This window comes from Camelus bactrianus, chromosome 1 (assembly GCF_048773025.1).
Source record: "Camelus bactrianus isolate YW-2024 breed Bactrian camel chromosome 1, ASM4877302v1, whole genome shotgun sequence".
NCBI lineage: Eukaryota > Metazoa > Chordata > Mammalia > Artiodactyla > Camelidae > Camelus > Camelus bactrianus.
Window position 1 is genome coordinate 44,594,096 of NC_133539.1, and position 20,431 is coordinate 44,614,526.

Below are 20,431 nucleotides of genomic sequence, written 5' to 3' on the forward strand. Positions count from 1 at the left end.
GTTTCAAGATTAAACAGTACCTACTAAAAATAAAGGTGTGAATAAAGGCTAGCCTTTAAAAGAATACACAGCTCATGTTGAAAGCAGTCTGGAGTTGATACACTGACACAATATCACCAATACTGATAATGACAAGTACACTATGAAACACACACATGAGCTCTATTTTCCATTTCCACACTAACATGTGACTTCTTATATAAAATTCGATCCTCTAAGGCTATCAACAAATGATATATAACACCAGTAAAGAATTCTTACTAAGATTAATGTTCATAAAACTCAAAACATTATTCTGTAGTTAAAACAAGAAACTGTAAACTACTAAAAACAAACTCCAATTTTGTAACACTCCTGTATATATAAACAGTTAAGGATGACTGGCCTCCGTAAGCTTGCATTTTTCTTTAACATTCTATGTTTGCCCAGATCGCAGGCAATAGTGTATCCAAATTATCAGCCAGTGTTGCTAGAGGGCCCACTGGCTGCGTGTTTGGATGTTTTTGAAGTAAATATAGAATGGAGTTTAATAAAGTTCCTACAGGAAAGAGCATTTTAAATTAGAAATTAGGTAATGAATGATCTTATAGCCCACTTTAATTGTCTTAGAGACGTTATAAAAAGTCATGTATATTTGTAAACATTTTCTAATTTTCCTTTGTTATATTTTATCCTCATAAAACTCTGTAAGGTAGGCCAGGCAGAGAGCGTTATCCCTAATGCACATATGAGCAGATTGAGGCTTACAGAGGTTTGATGATTTGCTTAAGGTCTCCAGATTTTTCAGTGTTGTACTCAGAATTTGAACCTAGGTCATAATAATGTAACAGCATCAACTTGCAAAAAACATAACAGGATAACAGTTACTACCACACCCCTCTGCCCATCATCCCAAGACTGTGATTGCAAATATACATCCTCTTAGGTACAATCTGGGATGAAATGACCCAGATTTACTGCCCTGAGAAAATATCTCAATGTGTAACTAAGAGCCTATCATGACTCAGAAATTCAATCAGGTACCCTCAAAACGCCAGTGGCTTAACAAACAATCATAATACCAAGAAGTACGCAGATACCATAAAAAGACAAGGGGAATTACTGAAATAATTTTGGTGTGAGCTTTCATGACTTTTCGCCCCTCTTCCCAAACTTGTATTTCTACATTCAAAAACCACTAGACACCTGACCACCTCACAGAAACTGCTATGCAGAAAGAATTGTCCTGAACACCCAGAATAAGCTTCATCAGCCAAAGAAAAAAGGTTTATGATGGAAACAGCCTCTTCTGCCTGACAAAACTAGAAGCGTCCAATCGCTGGTGTTTTCCACGATGCGAAAGAAAGATGAGAACAAAGAATAAGAAAGGTTGTGAGTCCTTTGTGAGAGGGATGAAAATTATAAAAACATATCTAAGTATCCTCTAGCATCCCCCAGTCCTGGCCTCATAATCAAAGCCAAACAGTTACTATTACATCTGGGTCAAATCACCTACACCTGCCTCCACGCCTTCCTCTCTCACCATCATCTCTGACTACAATGTCTTCATGGTCATCTTTAGGGATAAAAAATATTCCGCAGATATGCCACCAACCCTTCACCTCATGCCCATGGCAGACATAGTGGAATTCATTCCTCTTTCTAAATTCTTACCTAGGCTGATGAAACAGCATGAAAAATGCTGGAAATTTTCCATCTTTATATATACCATCTTGAGAATAATAGGAAGAAATTTGGTCGTTTTTCCCAACCCCTTTGTGTACTTCTTCCCATAACAAAGAAATGGCTTAGTGAGGCTGTGTGGAAGGGCACTGCTCATGCGTGGCCAGGCCTGTGGACTCTTGCCCTCCCTCTGGAATTCACTGCTTGTGAAGGGAACACACTCTTTCCCTGTTCTTGCCCTGTTTACCAGATTGAAAGTAGAAGTCTTTGTCTGCTCTTGTTTCTCTGAATTTCTTTACCCCATCTCAATTGGTTGTGAAGTATCCTGAGGCTCTACAAGCAACTGGCTAGAAAAGGATCTGTTCTGTCCACTCACATCTCTCTACAGGCAAGTCTCAAGGTTTATTTTTTAAGAGAAAAATCATAGTGTTGCTGGAGAACAGGTTCTTGCCTCGCATAGGAAAAACTTCAAAAGTGGGGCATGGGAAAGCAAGTTTACTTAGGGAGATACACACTCTCTAGGCAGAGTGGGGTCCGTCTCACTCAAAAGAGAAAGTGACTTAGGAGATAACACACTCCACAGGCAGAACGCGGGCCATCTCAAAAGGCAAGAGGGAGAGAGACCGAGAGGTGTGGGGGTGTTTAGTTTAAAGTAAGAGTGGATACGCACTCCAGAGACAGAGTGCGAGCTGTCTTAGAAGCAAGAGACAGAAAGACCACAAGGTGCAAGAGTTGTTAGTTTTTATGGGCTCGGTAATTTCATATGCTAACAAGCAGGAGGATTATTCTAACTATGTTGGGGAAGGGGCGGGGATTTCCAGGAATTGGGCTCCCACCCACTTTTTGGAACTTTTAATGGTCAGCCTAGGAATTGTCACAGCACCTGTGGGTGTGCCATGAAACTCAAGGTCTACTGGAAGTCGAATCTTCTGCCTTCTTGGTTCTAATCAGTTTGTCCTGTCTTCAGTTGCTCTGTCATGCCTTCAATGGTTGTGCCCTGGCCCTTCCTTTTGGCCTCAAATAAGAGATATACTCTGCAAATCAATTTTCCTTTCAATAAAAGTAATATTTTGATATATTGATTGGATTGGTCTCATAATCTTTAACAGTGATCTGGGAAGCCATTATCTAATAAATGGAATTCTCACTCAAATTGAAATCTATTTGTCAGTTTTGCTCTATGTCATACGTCTCCTTTAACAACTTATTTCTAAAGTTTTTATGAAACTTTCCCCTAATTACCTCAATTTATTTTAACCTCTCACTATTAAATTCTAGTGGCCTTCACAGGCTTTACCACTTATTTAGTACTTAGCACATCCTATCCCATTATGTGAGCTACATTTTCAAATACACCTTCTCATTCTCTAAGTGAACTGTAAGCCTGCTCACGGGAAGCGCTGCCTCTCCTGCTCTTTAAACTTCTGGAGTCTGATGTTCAGTGCTCAGTTACTACTTCCTGACATTGATGATGAGATTCTAAGGAAATTACCATGACAGACAATGGTAACACATGATTTATATACTGAATTATCCTTGATTCATTTTATGCATATCAGCATGAACTTCCAACCTCTGGACAGATGAAGTAAAGCAATGTAAGAAACACTTCTTTAGAAAAGTCTCAATTGTAAGGGTGGTTAGAAGTTGACTGTGTCTAAAATAGGAGAAGCAAATATATGTTCCTTAAATATTTCAGAGGACACACATTGGTGCCTTTGAAATTAACGAATTAGAATTTGACTTTCATTCTAGCATCTCTAGAAAATGCTAGGGAGTATGTTTTCCAGGGAGTATGGAGATTAAAATGGAGAAAATTCTATTAAACAGAGTTAGATAGTTCTGAAATCTCTAGGCAATATTTTTCCATGTTTGGGAAAAATTATAAAGGAATATAAAAGTAGAATTTGGTACAAGCTACAGTAATCATATCTGAATGAATGCTTTTCACTCAGTGACCTCCTCAAACAAAATGTCTTTTCAACTCTTATAGTCACTGACCTTGCCAACCCAAATCACCAATTCTCCCACCAATTCCCTGTGTGTATAACCTTGAGTAAGTCACTCTTCCTCAAATTTACTGCTGTTCTCTAGCTGTAACATGAAAATATTAATGATTCCCATTTGCCAGATTTCATGAAAATGATATGGAGCTCAGGTAACTTTCAGAAATAGTCTGTGTTCTTCAGAATAAAGATGTTTAGGGGGGTTGGTATAGCTTAAGTGGCAGAGCACATGCTTAGCATGCACGAGGTCCTGGGTTCAATCCCCAGTATCTCCTAAAAAAATTTAAAAATAAACAAACCTAGTTACCTACCCCCCAAAATTAAAATAAAATAGAATATTAAAAAAAGATGTTTAAATAATCACAACTCTTTCCTTCCAACTGAAAGATTAAGCAAATAATTCTACCTATGAGAGATTAATACATGAGCTAGTTGGTCAATGACTATAATGTTTTGAACATTTAAAAATCTAGTAAATATAAGTTTATCATTGTTATAACTTTTTCCTCAGTAATTGTTTTGTCGATAGACCTATTGAATGTACTTGAACCCTTTTATAAGTTTTTTGTGGAAGAGAGAATTTACTCTATATTCTATAATTTGCACTAGAACAGAATAAGAGAAATTCGTGTAATAAAAGCAAAATGAAATGCATTTTTACATGTTGACAGAATATGCTTCTGCATCTGGAATCTAGATGATATTTAATACTCAAAGTTAGCAGCAAACAGAAGATAGTCATCAACCATGTGTCACCCTTGGTATATTTAACTTGTATATTTACCATCCTCCTAGTGACATCAATTCTTCTTGTGCAAACATTTAATAAATACTGTCCAAGGTTAACTCTAAAGCTCACAAGCCAGCAGAATAAGCTCACAGTATCTTAATCCTAAAATAAGCTAAATTTTAATGTGACAGAAGGAAACAATAACAACAACAAACCTCTAACACACTGCTGAAAAATTTCAGAAACTTCTCCCTAAGACCATATAACCTACATGTTTTTGGAACATGTATATATACCCATAGAGATACATTAGCAGAATGGAGAAAAACTCTACCCTTTAAAAATTACGTTAGGAAATTCAGAGTAGAGGACCTAGAATCAAATCAAGGAAACTCTATAGAGCAATATAAATAAATTTCTCATTCACTGATTTATGAACCACTTACATCTGAGACTAGCAATCACCTCCCTCTGAGGTGTTACCTTGTGCCCCTCTGTCTTCTTTTCTGCAGCTATAAATCAATCCCTCACCATTAATCATCCTAACTAGTCTTCATCCTTCTAAACACAAACCAAAGGATGCTAATTTCACCCCACTCATTCTGTATTTACAATGTTTTCAACCTGTCCCCTGTCCTTCTGCCTTTTCTTCCCTCCCTTTCAGTGTAATTATCATTTACAGCTGTAATTTACTTCCATGGAGGACCTACTATGTGTCAAGCACTCCAAGAACTTCACATACACTTCAAGTCATATATGCATGTATATATGAACACAATCACATACATATGCAATTACATATGCATATATATACATGTACACATAACCATGTGCACACCTTCACATACACAATTACATTCAGTCCACAATCACATCAGACATGCAAGCACTTACTTATACATAATCACATACACAATTACATACATCACAATAACACAATCATACAATCACATATTCATATAAGACTACACACATGCATACAGTTTAATCCTCTTAAAAATGCAGTGAGTTTGGGTCCTACTACTATCATCCTTTCTTTTCAGATGAGGAAGTGAGGTCCAGAGAGTTGTGCAATATTACACAGCTTGTAAGTGCTGAGGCCTGTATTTGAAGAGTAACCAATCTGACTGAGTCCACAGTCTTCATCAAAATTCTATACGGTTTTGCACCAACAAAATGCCTATAGTTCTTAATTCTAATAACTGACTGCTCTGTCACTACTCTGTGTTTAAGCTATAATTATTCATTTTTTCTAATGACATTGCTAGTCCCAAATTATGACCTCTCAGATGACTGCACCAGATTTTATACAATGCCTTCTGTAAAACACATTTCCCTGCATTGGTAAATATTTAATAAAGCATATTTTGACCATTATTATAAATTTAGGTAAGTGAATCATCATCTCTGAATGTTAAGCATTTTCAAAACAATATTTTACTAAATTCTAGATGTTTAATGATAACTATGTGTACCCATGTAATTGCTTCTTCCATAAAATTCCAACTTTATCTTTTTTCTTTACTCATTCATAGTATTCTCCCCCCTTTTCTGGTTCTCCCTTTTCTATATTCTCTCTCATTCATTTTATTCAAGCACTGGATCATGGGAAACAAATAATATTCTCTCACCAGGATCATGTCCACCTTGAATCTTTGGATTCTATGTCTGGACATTATTAGAAAAACACTATTAGAAAAACCAGCCAAAGCAGTCCCTGGAATATATGACCCACTTATTAGACTAAAGTTTTAATTTACTAAATTGATTCTAGTAATTTTGGCTTCTTTTATTATTTTTTTACAACACTTGAAGATTTTTAATTGCTGCATCTATTGACACAGGTTTTCTTTTGAATAATAAATACACTCCCCACTGCAAACTCTAGGAATACATTTTATCAAGTTATTTTACAAAAGAAAACAAAGACAAAGAGAAAATACAAACCTTTTTTAGAGTATCCTACCTCTTTAACAATATAGTACAAATGGCTGTTTAAAAAGATCATGTTTATCAATTACTCTGCTTGTTTAAATTTCATTTAATTATAAATTTACCAATTATTAGAACATTATATAGGCAATGCTTTAAAATTTGTTTTTTATTTTAGTAATAACAATCTTAATTATATCAATAAAACAAGCTCTCTGCCTTTCCATTTGGAAAGGAAAATGTGTATTTCATGAGAGCAAGAAGCTGTCAGATAACCAATTTGTAAACCAAGAGAACTATGAAAAAAAGGATAAATTCATGCTCAGTTAAAACTATCCCTCAGAAATGTATAAGCCTGTAAAAAATACACAATAGACTCAAGTACTATTATTCAGTTCCCTCTCCAGCCCTCCTCCTTGTCAAGGCCCATTTTATAGACCAAGAAATCAACATGCAGAATATTATATGCCACTTACTAATTTAAAAAAATAGTCATCTATCCCAAATTTCCATGTCATTATAGACTAAATTTATTCCACGTTTCTTACAAAGCAAATTTTGCCTTAAAATAATTCTCGGGACGCTCTCAAAAAAGGGTCCCTATTTATTCTATTATAAAAAATATGAAAATATATATGTACACATATGTACCTAGTTATTTAGAAAATAATAGATAATATTATTTTCAAACTACAAAATCTATACAGAATTCCATATACTCATAGAAACATTATCAGTGACCTCAATACAAATTTTAGTATTAATTACTAATTCATGACATTAACTTACCAATGATAAATGTATCTTACTAAAGACACACTACAATTTTAACTGCTGCATTTATTGATACACATTTTCTTTTAAACAATAAATCCATAAAACTCCAGGATTTTAATACATTTTTCAAATTATTTTACAAAAAAGTAAATGGAAACAAATTCAAAATTCTTCAGAGAACTTTACCTCTTTAGTAAAGTCGTGTCTTTCATGTAAGAAAGTCAGCAATGGGTTGTTAAATGAAAATAAAGATCTTGTTTAAGAACTCCTGTGTCATGGAAAACACTCAGGTTTCTAAGCTTTGATGGAAATTCTGACCTATTCATGTGCAAATGATATCCTCTATCACCTACTCTTCTTTGGTGTTTTGGGTGTTTTCCCCCACATCACTCCACCTGACAAGTGGTTAGGAAATATTTTTTCGGCAAGCATCTGTCTAGTTTAGAAAATGTCATTTCCTCTGTAGTTGAAGTCATGGACTTTCATGAAGGAAAAACCATTCTCCGGGTCACTTAACTGTGAGACCACAAAGGTCAAAGCTACTGAGCATCAAAATAGTGGTTAATTCAGTGATATAATAACTAAACTGGTATGCTGATACTGTTTTTAAAATCTCTGATATTGCCTGAAATGTATGCTTATTGCCCAGGTGGGTTTAGCAAAGGATTAAAGAGGTAGACATTAATTATTTCTGTCTAAGAGTCATTTTAAAAATTTAATCATATAATTTTTGTTAATAAAATTAATACTATTCTAATAAGTTAAAAAATTGAAGTTACGGAAAAAGAAAGGTGAGAGAACAAAATCATCCATCTTCCTACACTATGAAGGTTTGTATTACCCCGTAAGCAGATTTCCTTCGTAGTATGCACATGACATAATACACCATCTAAAGCAGAAACAGCAATGCAAAAGCCAGGAGATTCAGTAAAAGACCAAAACAACAACAACAACCTATGCAACTACAGCAAGCTTCCATATAGGTATTATTTGGGTACTTGGAAGATGGTATCAACAAAATACCTCATTAAATCATTAATTTCAACTGCCTTCTTCATCAAACTTTTGAAGGACTTTCTGAAGAAAAAGTGGTAGGAAATAGAAACTTCTGTAAATCAAGCAAAGGAAAGTTAAAGAAAATGACATTAATGAAGCCAGAATAATCCAGAAACTAAGTAATCAACCTCTAAATTTAAAAAAAAAAAATTATTTATCCTGTAAAAATTATGAAGACATTGAAGTTTAAAGAACTCATTGCCATTTAAATCTTACATCCAGTTTTCTCTTAACGGCAATAATTTCTAAAATGTTCTTTGCATAATAGCTAACAGCAAAATCTAGAATAAAGTTTCATTATACCGAAACTTCTAGGTGCTACAGTATTCAGGTTACATGAATATATTTCAAATATAGTGCTATAGTGCATTGTTGACTTTTCAACAAAAGGCTCCTATTTTATGTTCATTTCTAAATCCCTTCAACTACTTTTAACTAGAAAGACCCCAGTTGCATGGCCCTGCACTAAGCAATGAGACTGGAGGGCAGTGAGTATGAAAAACATATGTCAATTATTATTGACATAATATATGTCAATAAAATATGTATCAGAATATATGGTCCACAGTGACTGGCACTTAGTAAGTGTTCATTAAACTTAGTTCTCTTCCTTTCTTACATAAAAATAGGTTTGCTCTCTGTTGACAAGGTCTGTCTTTCTTGTCTGCTGCTTTTTTCTCTTCACCTAGCCCAATCCCTGGCACAAAGAAAGAAATCAAAATATATAAGTGAACAAATTAATGAAATAAGAGAGTCATCTATGGATTTAGCTTTAGAAAGCTCAATTATTTAGTCATTTTCATGCATCTTCAAAATTATGAGAATTAGCACATTATCACTTAATAAATTGGTAGTTATTCTAAAAAGAAAAGCATTTTTAATGTACTGCCATGAAATAAATTGACTCTCTAGGTACCCCCCAGAATACCATCACACATATCTGTGCAGACGTTAGCCTCAGTTGAAGAATATCTGACAGAATTTTAATAAAGTTAATGAAGAGATTATTACTTGCTAACTTATACATAGTGCCAAAATAATCCTCATTTTTAAAATCTGTTTTTGTTATTTAACAAGAAATGATTATACAGAGGACTTATATATTGACCAACCCCAAATAAACATAGGATTTTCAATGATAAAATAGAACTTGTGTGATATTTTGAAGCCCATTCTTCATTCTGACTGTTGTCTACATGGGAACATTGACATGGTATCCAAAATCCACAATGGGAAACTAAAGTCTACTTTTATAAATTTGAAGACCTACAGCAATTTATTCTCAGGTATCTTTAACACCACTGTATTCATCTAATAATTTTTCACAACAGGAAAAAAAAAAAAACCTATTAACACCATATTTCAATGAGTTTTGATTGAAAGACTTTCCTTCTTGGCACAAGCATCAGTAGACTCTATATGATGCTTTTGACTCTAAGCCAAACCAGTGTTATCAAGGAACAGAGGTAATAATATTTGGGGAAAATCCAACTGTCATACCATTCAAAAACTTCAGTGACTTCCTTCATCTAACAAGTAAGTCCATGCTTGCGGTAGGACAGATTTCAGGAGCACATATGCAGAGACTTAACTACCCAGGATTAACCAAACAGACATTTTATTTTTCTCATATGCCATGAAGTCTAGAAGTAAGTGAAAGAAAGGTAGAATGCTCCAAAATTACAGAACAGATTAAAGGTTTTTTTCATTTACTTACATGAAACTTTTGTCCTCACAATACTTCTGCTATGATTGCAAGATTGCTACTGTGCCTTCATCACTGCATCCTTAATCCATGCAGGAAAGAGTGGAAGGGAGCCTTCCTTCCTGCTTCCCCGCCATCTTTTCGAGTTCATTCATTTCCCCACTGTCCAACAACTACCAGTTCATACGTTCTCCTCTACCAAAGCCTCCGTATTTCCATATATGCACATCAGCACATTCAGCTCATATTTCCCAGAGAAACCTGAAGCAAGCCATAAAAAATTTTGAGAAGCTTCCATCACCACACCTTCTCACCTATCAGCTTCAAGACTGGATATTTTTCCAAAACTTTCTCTTGTATACAAGATCTCAGCCTATTTCATCCACCAAAGAGTATTGCACTCTGTCTCTTATTATTTCCAGTCAGCAAATAAACATGCTGTCATTTCTCCATCTGAGTTTTTAAAAATCTCAGGTTTACAGCCCCTTTGACTCTATCCTTTCTGAAATTTTCTTGACATCCAGAGCATTCTACCCTCTTGGTTTTCTTCGTACCTCACTCACTGCTCCTTCTAAATCCCCTTTGCTAATTCCCTTCACAACTCAAACTCTTTACAAGAGAAAGCCCCGGGACTCCCTTCTTTTCTCCTCTCTATCCATATCCTTTTCATGACCTTTTGATGTCTCAGTGCTTTAAAACTGTCTTTATGCTGACAGGACCCAAATAAGTATCTCCAGTCAAGATTTCTCCCCTGCCTAAATCCAAGAGTCACTTCGATAGCTCTATGTTAATAGGCCTCTCAAATTTTACGAGTCCCAGCCAAGTCCCTGATGTCTACACCTTAGAAAAACAAATAAGAAAAACAGAACAACAACAGCAAAACCCTGTTTCTCAGAAATCTTTCCCATCTGGGTTTCTCAATTAATAGTCATAACATCCTATCCCTAGTTAAGGACAAACTCTCATAATTGTCTTTATCTTTTGGAGGGGGAGGAAATTAGGCTTATTTATTTACTTATTGTTTTTAGTAGAAGTACCCAGGATTGTACCCAGGATTGAACCCAAGACCTCTGGCTTGCTAAGCATGCACTCTACCCCTGAGCTATACTCTCCCCTACTTTCCTACTATTCTTGATTTTCCTTGAACACACTAGGCACATTGCTGACCCAGGTATCAGGAATTCCTGCTCCTTCTGCCTTGAATTCTCTCTTCCCAAAAATCAACAAGAAGTGCTTCCTTATCTCTAATTTTTTGCTCCAATAATGGGGCTCTATATGACCATACTACTTAAAAGTAAAACAATCTTCTTACTTGTTTTCTCCTCATAGTACTCACGTAACGTACTGCATATTTTCCTTTTGGGGCAGGGTGGAGGAGTTGTGTTCAATGCTCCCCCTTTTCCCTTTAGAATTAAGCTCATCCAGATTAGAGATTGCTCTGTTTCATTTATTTGTTTGTTTTCTATTGCTGTATCTCCAGTGCCTAGAACAGTGCCTGGCTTAGAGCAGATACCAATAAATAAGTATTCAACTAAATAAAATACATGGAAAATTGTGTAATCTGGCCACCCCCAGAAGTCTTGGAAACATACATTTTCTTGGGTATATCACTGCTGTGAAAAAATTAGGGTCCCATTTGTAAGGAAAATAGGTGGCAATGGATACTGTACATGTAGCCAACAGTCTTCCACACATAGTCTTCTAAGAAATGGCTCAAGCCAGCATTTTTTAGCCTCCTCTCCCCACCACTTACACAACAGGACTATTCAGATGTATCAAGCAATTGGCCTTTCTTCAAGCAACACGTGTTTTTGTTTTTTTGTGTTTTTTTTCCTTAACTTTTGCTCAAGTTCTTTTCTTTCCCGAAATTCATCCTTTATATCTCAGCCTAGAAATCTTTGAACTCACATGACCATTCTCCACTTCCCTTTCTGAAGAATTCATATTCAAATTTGAAAACTCAGTTCAAGTTCACTTGCCCTCTTCTCAAAAACCTGTCCAGTCTCTCTTTGGGTTTTGATGAAACTTCCCTTTGCATGTTTCTGTTACTGCATCCATAGTGCTATATCTATTACTTTTTAAATGACAAATTAGTAAGATCCAGAAATCCAGAAATTTCTCTTTAATTAACTTAATTTTTATTATACTAAAATTTGTTCTATATTTCTCTCACTTTCCCCCCAAATAAGTGAATGAATGAATTTTGAAAGAGTAAATTTTTTACAAAAATATGTCACTTAAGGTAATTCTATCTCTTACACAGAATCTGAATGTAGATTTTTCTTTTTAGGGTGATTTAAGGCTTTAAAGTCAGAGGCAAATAATTTTTTTTGCCTTTGCCCCATATCAAAATTTTCACTCTTCCCTTCTTGGGTTCTCTCCATGTTGCCCTTTGTCTACCCCCTTGGATTCCATTACCACATTCATCTCCAACTGCACTACATAAATCACAGGCAAGAACTTAAAAAGAATCTGATTCATTAGACTAAGCTAGACTGGACTAAGTATAGTTTTAAAAAGGACTGTGAGTTAACTGGGAATGGAACTAGCTGTCCCAATACCATTCAACTAGTACAGTGCCTAGTACGTAGCAATATCTAGTAAGTATTTGTTGGATGAATGACTCATTGAGTAATTAAATGAATATAAAATAAGAAACACAGCTAAGTAGAATAGGGATATTCAGGTTATGAACACAGTGGCATTCCAAGGCAATAATCATCAAATGGTGTTGGAACAGCTGAGGAAGACTTTTAAAAAGAAATATTGAAATCAATCACATAATTTATTTCAAATTTCATTTAATCCATAAGTGGATTTAAAAATTAAGATAAAAAATAAAATCTTGAAATTAGGAGGAAAACATAGGTGAATTTACATTGTTTTGATGCATTCTATAAGATGACAAAGAATAAACCAAAAAATAAGCATTTTTATTAGGCAGTGGTAAGTACTACAAAGAAAAATGAAAGAAAGAAAGGAAATTGGAACTATCGGATTATCCCTAGAAAAATAATTTTTTTTTAAAGTTTAACAATAGCTATCCATCTATATGTTATGGGTGTTTTCTCTTTTATAACTCTATACATTACCCAATTTTTATAATGTGTTATTTATACAAGAAATCATTTCCTTTCCTTTTTTCATAAGGGAAAATATAGACATAAAATACAAAAGCAAATAAAATTTTAAAATTTCAGTGTCACAATTTTCTACAGGACTGAAGTTATCCTAAAACAAGATGATTTTCTGAGAATGGGAGGAGTTTCACTGACCTGAAGAAACTTAAGAAGGAGAAAAAAAAAAAAATCAAGGCAACACATTAATGTCAAAGAGTGACAGAAAAAAAGCTAATCTTCCCAAACCATCCATTGTGCCATGTTATTTTCTAACCGAAATTACTAGCTTCAGTACTTTCAGTTTCTATTCACTACAATAGTTCCACACTATGCCAGGCTAAGTAGTGGCTTTTAATCTTACAAATATTTCAGTTTCATCTTACTGCCTCTTCCCTGAATCTAGAAACAAATACACCTTTGAGGCCTAACATCCTCAAAGTGATTTGCTTATAAATATTTAACAACCGATTCACTGTAGGTGCTTATTGGAAGAGGGGGAGCCCTAATTTGTACAATTTGCCCATTTCTACAGCGTAAATACCCCTACCATGGCTGATTTCCCAAAGCTGGGAAGAGAGAAGTTTCCCTGAACCAAGTCAAACCAGTTTCAACAGACATTAAGCCAAGTCTTCCATCATCTGCCCACCTCACACATTTAATCTCTTCTTCTACTATTCCACACAGGAACTCTTCCCTCAAGCTAAATCAGAACATCCTTTACACACTGACCTTGTTCCCTATGTCCATGCTGCTTCCCTCCCTGGGATTATAGGGCAACCACCTCTCTATCTATATACTGCCCATGGTTCCATATGCTACCAATAGTTCTAAGCTGTATTCAGACTCACCTGTATTCAGACTCACCTTATGTCACATAATAAAGTGTTCTTTGCCCCTCTTTTTCTCAGTGATGTTTCCTTCTTTGGAACTCCTCCAGTTCATATTTCTTAGGCACTTTTGAGTTAGGCACTAAGCTCAGAGTCCACACATAGCAAACCAAACAGCTACAGACCATGCCTTTTATAAAACATACTTTTGAGACATTAATCAAGTACTCACAGCCATGTATATGAGAAACTGACATGTTAAGAAGGATGCTAAAAGAGCACCGCGTAACAGATGACTTGATTTCTTCTGAAGGACCTTGTGTTCTGCCACTGTGCGGTATAAATTTTATTTCTGAAAGTATATTGTGTTCCTTAAGTTCAAGGTATATATCTGTTATATCTCCATTGACTATGCCTTGTCTCAGTGTTATCTCTGCTTTTAGCAGGTTTTCAGGAACAGAGTTGGGGTTTTAAAAGAATGTCTTGATCAGACTTGACCTTACAGAGTAGGTGAGGACACAGGTAGGAGGGCAGCAGAGACCATGGATGAAAGAGAATGTCGGCAGGAGAGAAGGGAATCACACAAGAATTGAGGCTGACCAGAGCACTAATCTGGGCTGAAGCAGAGACCAGATAGAACTGCCCATGGATCTGATGGCCAGGAAGGGGTTAATCAAGACTGAAGGGCACTGATAGCAGCTCACCTAAGTCAGATTAAGAAGGCTCTCCACCTCTCAGGTAACCAGCTTTGCACATTTCAGAAGTCTATAGGGATGACATACATTTTTCACAAAAATCAGCATCCTCGAAAAAAATGATATTAACAAACTTACATCATTCCATTAATGATAATGAATCAAAAGGGTTAGGGACAGCAGTAGGGTTCTAAACAATTAATAGGTGACTTCATATTTATAGGCACCTTCCTCACAAAGGTCTACTGACTGGCCAAGGCAGGCCTTCCATCCTCCCCAACACTTACAGCCTCATTTTTAATACTTTTTACGGCTTTATTTAGAAGAAAAGAAAGGTAGAAATATTTGGAGAAAAAACAAATTATCCATTATAGATAGAAAAATCCTCATAGTTTACAAAAGAGATGATGAAATCCATGTACAATAATTAAGCTTCCCTTCTTCCTCTATTTTCATAGAAACACATGACACTAAAGTTTAGCTGATATGTAATATTTCCACCTACACTGGATAACTACACAAATATTACAGATGAGATAACAATACACATAACTAAGACTTATTCTTAAAGACCAATTCATTTTAGATTTCACACAATCTAAGAATTATGTTCTTCATGGGTGGCCTGTGAAATGGATGTTGGGAGAATGTAAGATATTGAGGAACACAAATAGTGTAATATAAGATATCCAGGTAATTCTGACAAACTCACCACCTTGCCTTGATCTCTCCAAAACAACCACTTTGAGAACCACTGGTGTACAGCCAGCAATGTTCAAACCCAGCCTTGGACACATTTGCCAGTATCATTTCTTCCTCCATGCCAATATCAGCAACATAGTTCAAACTTCCACAACTACAAACACAGTCCTGTCCAGCACTAAATTAACTCTATTTTATAATTTCTCTTCCCTGAAAAAAATTTATATCCACTACAAAAAAAATGTACTTCCAGTATAAAACTTTCTATAAATCTTTCGCAATGAAACAAAACCTTCTAGCTTCTCTGATTTCCTTAATCTCGAACTAAATTAAACCTCAAGACTATCATTATTTTAGTATCAAATCACACTTTTATTTATAAAAACAAATGCTGAACAAGAGTAGCACTCTCAGATGATCAGAGTTTTTAAAACTGGGCTAAATCTTGTAGCGTGCCCTGTACTTTCTCAGCTTTTATTTGTACACTGAACAAATTATTAGATTTCTGATACCAACATCTCAGCAGCAATCGTATTCTCCTTAATGACTTCCCTCTGCTTTTTTCAATACCTTAATGCTTGGCTATCAAAACTTTAAAATTTCCTGACTTCTTTCAACATTTTCAGTGATAATCTAAAGTTAGAACAAGAAGTTCAAGTGGGCTTAATACAAAGTCTCTTGTCTCCTTGAGTGAACATACAAAAATATATATCCAATACAGCATAAATTCTGTTGTCAAGTCTGAGATGGTTTGACTTCCATGACTTTATCTTATTTATCTTTCTTCTTTTAATTTAGAATAGTGGTTCTCAAACTTTAGCATAAATCAAAATTTTGTATAGAGCTCATTAAAACACAGAGAGCTGGGCCTCAACTCTAATTTCTGATTGAGTACACCTCAGGTAGGACCCAAGCATTTGCTTTCTAGTGAGTGACCAGGTGACGGTGCTTCAGGTCAGGGGACCACAGTTTAAAAGCCACTGACGTAGATAATCATAGAATTCCATTCTAGGGGTAACCTTTCCCATCAGCTAGCTGCATTTGATCAAATGATTCTTAGGAAAAGTTCACAGCAATAATAAAAATTTCAATTTGAGAATGAATTTTCATCTATTTTTCAGTCTTTCTATAGCCCCACTGGGAGGACATTAAAAATATTCAGCCCAGTCATGAACACAGACTCATCAAGGAACTAAATATTTCAATTAAAGAGAAATCGATGTGTGCACAACACATTGGTTAAAGGTTAACAGCCAGAGGACAGCTATTATCACCTTTCTGCAATAAAGAAATACAAGTGCTAATGGCTTAAGGGACTTACCCAAGTCGTTTAAAAAATTTCAAGCCGTGTTTAGAAGAGGACCTGATCAGCATTCCTAGTTGCTTATTTGCTGTAATCATAGGGTAATGCTATCTGCTCTTGGATGACAACAAAATCTTCCTATTTCTTCATGCTGATACTGACAAGACACTGTTTTGAAAATATTCTGGGTTTTTTTTTAAATTACAATTTTAAAGAGAAATTTACCTAACAGAAAATGAAAATATTTGTATATGTTGATCGTGCATATTATTTGAAACAGATACTAAGTGCAAGTGCTGTGATAAAGCACTTAGTTGCACGGACCTACAAATACACAAGGACTTACAATAAACAAAACAATGAGAACAAATTTATCTTTACAGCCAAGGAACTGCCCAAGACTGCAAAGGCCTCATATCTCATTCCCAACCATATCTTGAAGGAGCTTTTATGAAAGTCAGGCCACCTCTCTGGACATAAGTATCCTTAGCTGTAAAAGGAAGAATATTGAACGACATGATCTGAAAATTCACTCATGCTCTAAAGTTTATAGTTTCACACAGCAGTCTAACTAGCAAAAATGTATTTCTTGTTTTTTTATTTTTATTTTTCACTTTTAACTGAAGATTGCAATTAGTCTCAGCTAGAAAGCAAATTTTTAAAAATGTATTACTCTGACCACATATCTTAAAAACAGAGATTCACTGCTGCAGTGAAATGATTGGTCCCAAAAGTGAATCTTGCAGAAAACAAATAAATATGTCCATCTGGTAAAGTTATTACACACTATACAAGTGATAAAGAATAAACATATAATAATTTTTAAAACCCTGCATGAGTTGTTACTGTAGTTGGTTAACATTTAAGGGCAAGTTTTTTTTCCTAGTAAACCATCAAACTCTATTTTAAAATACTGCCTTCTTTTCCTCTCTCTCTCTGTGTCTCTCTCCCACACAAATGTGCTCTTTGTTTTCTTCATTACATCAACTTCAAAATGATTATGCAAAAAAATTTAAGCCAAAATTACAGTCAAGGTATGACTGCAACCTCAGAAAAAAAAATTGCTACATTTAGAAATCTGGGTAAATTTCAATAAAAGATGCTCATCAGGAGTCAAATAGCTCAAATATTTATTAAAGATGAAATATCACCATTATATAAATATAGAGCATTGTCTCAAAACAATAATTTCAAATATGTTTCATGACAGCCATTAAATTGCTCTGTCATCTAAACAGATAACGTAAACATTTCATTTAACATTTACTTTCAAAGTAGCTTATGTAGTTGTACACTCTAGGGCCAGAATAATCAATAATCTTTTCATATAAAAAGGCTTTTCAAATCTAAATATTAGTCACAGGTCTTTTTATTATGACATATTAAAATATGCAAAATAGATGACTTCAAAATAGTCACCAACCTCCACTGATCTGTACCATGTTGATGCCTACTGGCCAACATCATTACGTTACTGAAAACAATAAACCCGGTTAGAGAATGCAGCCCACTGTTATTACTAGAGAGAAAAATACAACTCCCTAACCTAGAAAAATCCCTCTCTACTTAACATCGGATTGGCTACTGTGAACATTTTTACTCAAAGGAAGAGTTTAGATTTTAAGGAAAATTAGACATTTTTAAGAGATGTCACGCTTAATTGTCATCTTAAATGGCCATTTACAGTAACTCAGACACATTGGCAACTTGAAGGTCACTTTGGTGGCTATCACCTCATTGTAAAAATTGGGAGGGGGATTAATTGAAGAAAAGAATTTAACCAAGAATTGCATCGTTCTTAGTGCATTAAGATCAAAATATAGTATTGATTTACTTTTGAATGATGGATATTCCATAAATTTATACAATCGCCTTAAATTTTCATTGTTCCTTTTACGGATTCCATAGTTAGCAATTATCATGCTAGAGAGGAAGACAAGTTTCAGCCTCTTCCACTCTTCATGGAATGAAACAATCCTGTGAGGCCGGTTTGTCTCTCTCCCTTTGCGGTCCCTCCAGGCCAGTCACACAAGAGGAGCATGTTCTTGCTGGTAAGGAATGCAACAGGCAGCGGCCCTGTCTGCTGCCTTCCTCGGAGTACATGCAACATGCCAACTGCTCCCGTGGTTCATTATGGGACAGCCCACCTCCATCACTGTATGATTACTTGGAAATCCTTTTACGTTAGCACCTAAAAGTCACTATTCTATATGATGAAACGTCATGCTATTAAAAATCAGGTCTTTGAAGATTACTTACTGGTGGGAAATTTTTTTTAATAGAATATAAAATAAAAGCTACAAAGTACTAATTTTTATAAAGTATAATCCTAATTATATCTCAAAAATGCATAGACAAAAATTAGAAGAAAATACATTAAGGCAGTACATGTGATTCTCCATGTATACAGATACAGTCAATTTTTATTTTTAGCACTTTACCCATAGTACTTTTAAATCATGCTTTTAAAAAAACAGTGAGCACTTTTAAAGTACTGCCATAAAAGAAATGACCTTTGGAGGGACCAGTGAAAGCAAAGGACCAAATCCTTACTCTCTTATATTTGTGTAAAATTTGTCTGCCATGAATTTTAGAGGTCAGCAGAAGGTCTGAACAGGCAAGGAGTGAGTATGTGCGAGGGGAATTGAGTTTATGAAATGAGAATCATCAAGACAGATACAGAAATATAAGGCAGAAGAGAAAGGGAAAGCAGAAAAGGAGGTACTTTTCAAAACAGTCATGATGTCCTATATTACATTTATGTCATGGATATGAGTATTAATGTAAATAAAAAGATAATACTGGACACAAAGTGAATGATTAAAATTATAATTTCACAAGAAGATATTACCAGAAACAAGAGCTATTAAAACCACTATTTGATAAAGATTATTTGTTCACTTTTCTTAGCTTTTCAATTTATTTTCAAATAATGAAATGAAATTGCAGGAGCCACTTACTGATTTCCTTCAGTCTGCCTATCCACGAATGCATTTTACATAAGAAAAAAACCTTTTTATCAGAAACATAATCCTCTATCTTAAATATATTAATTAGTAGAAATTATTTTCTTTAAAAGGTGAGATTTATTCCAAGTTTTTTTGAAAAGTTCTGCTACTTAACTCTCCCCCAACGATAAGAGGCAAGATATCCATATGAATTACAGAGAGAGCACAACCACTGATGAAGATGGCAAAATTATAATGCCTCTAACTCTGTGCCCAGAATTTTTAAAATATATATGTTTGATTAAAATGCAACTGAAATTTCTCTTAAATAAACTTAATGGATTCAAATATGTCCTAATATCTCTTGCAAACAGGGGAGAGTGGTGAATTAACATTAACAATATAAATGGTCTAGATTGTCACAAGCTATATTATCAGAGAAATATCTCCATGAAGATATGCTAAACATAGACATCTATTAAATTTCTTAAGGTTTTCAGAATTCATAAACCAAAACAGCCAAGGTTATTAAAATCCCGTAAGCTAAATATTCAAGGTATTTCACAAACTGACCCCACAAGGTTGGCCTTATTTCCTGTCACCTATCATTCTAGGAAGTGGAGTAGAAAGTTCCTGCTAAATTAAAATCTAAAAAGAGTTTGGGATTCTTGCATAAAAATAATATCCCCATAAAAGAAAAAGTAAAACCATGAACATGTGTTTTAGAAATTGAGCTTTTAGAGGTAACTATACAAAGCTTGTTCTGGAAGATAGCAGGTTCTAATAACCACATCAGAGTTAAATTAATTTAAATTTAATCATGTCCACACGATCCTGTTTCCTATGAAAATTTAGACACAAGTATAAAGAGTGCACAAAGAAAACCAGCTTCTGATTTCAATCCACAATTCAGGTTGGTGACTACAGCCACAACTATGAGGGTTTAGGTTTAACCAAAGTTATAATTCT

The 20,431-nt window shown here is 34.9% G+C and overlaps 1 long non-coding RNA gene across 2 annotated transcripts in view; it reads left to right on the forward strand.

The window, feature by feature from the left end:
* Positions 1–1,880: 1,880 nt before the first annotated feature.
* The window catches only part of LOC123615048 (uncharacterized), a 52,662-nt gene continuing 34,111 nt past the window's right edge, over positions 1,881–20,431 (forward strand). For both annotated transcript variants that reach the window (XR_012506663.1, XR_012506662.1), the window contains exon 1: positions 1,881–2,050. This is a non-coding gene — a long non-coding RNA (uncharacterized LOC123615048). The remainder of the gene's footprint in view (positions 2,051–20,431) is intronic.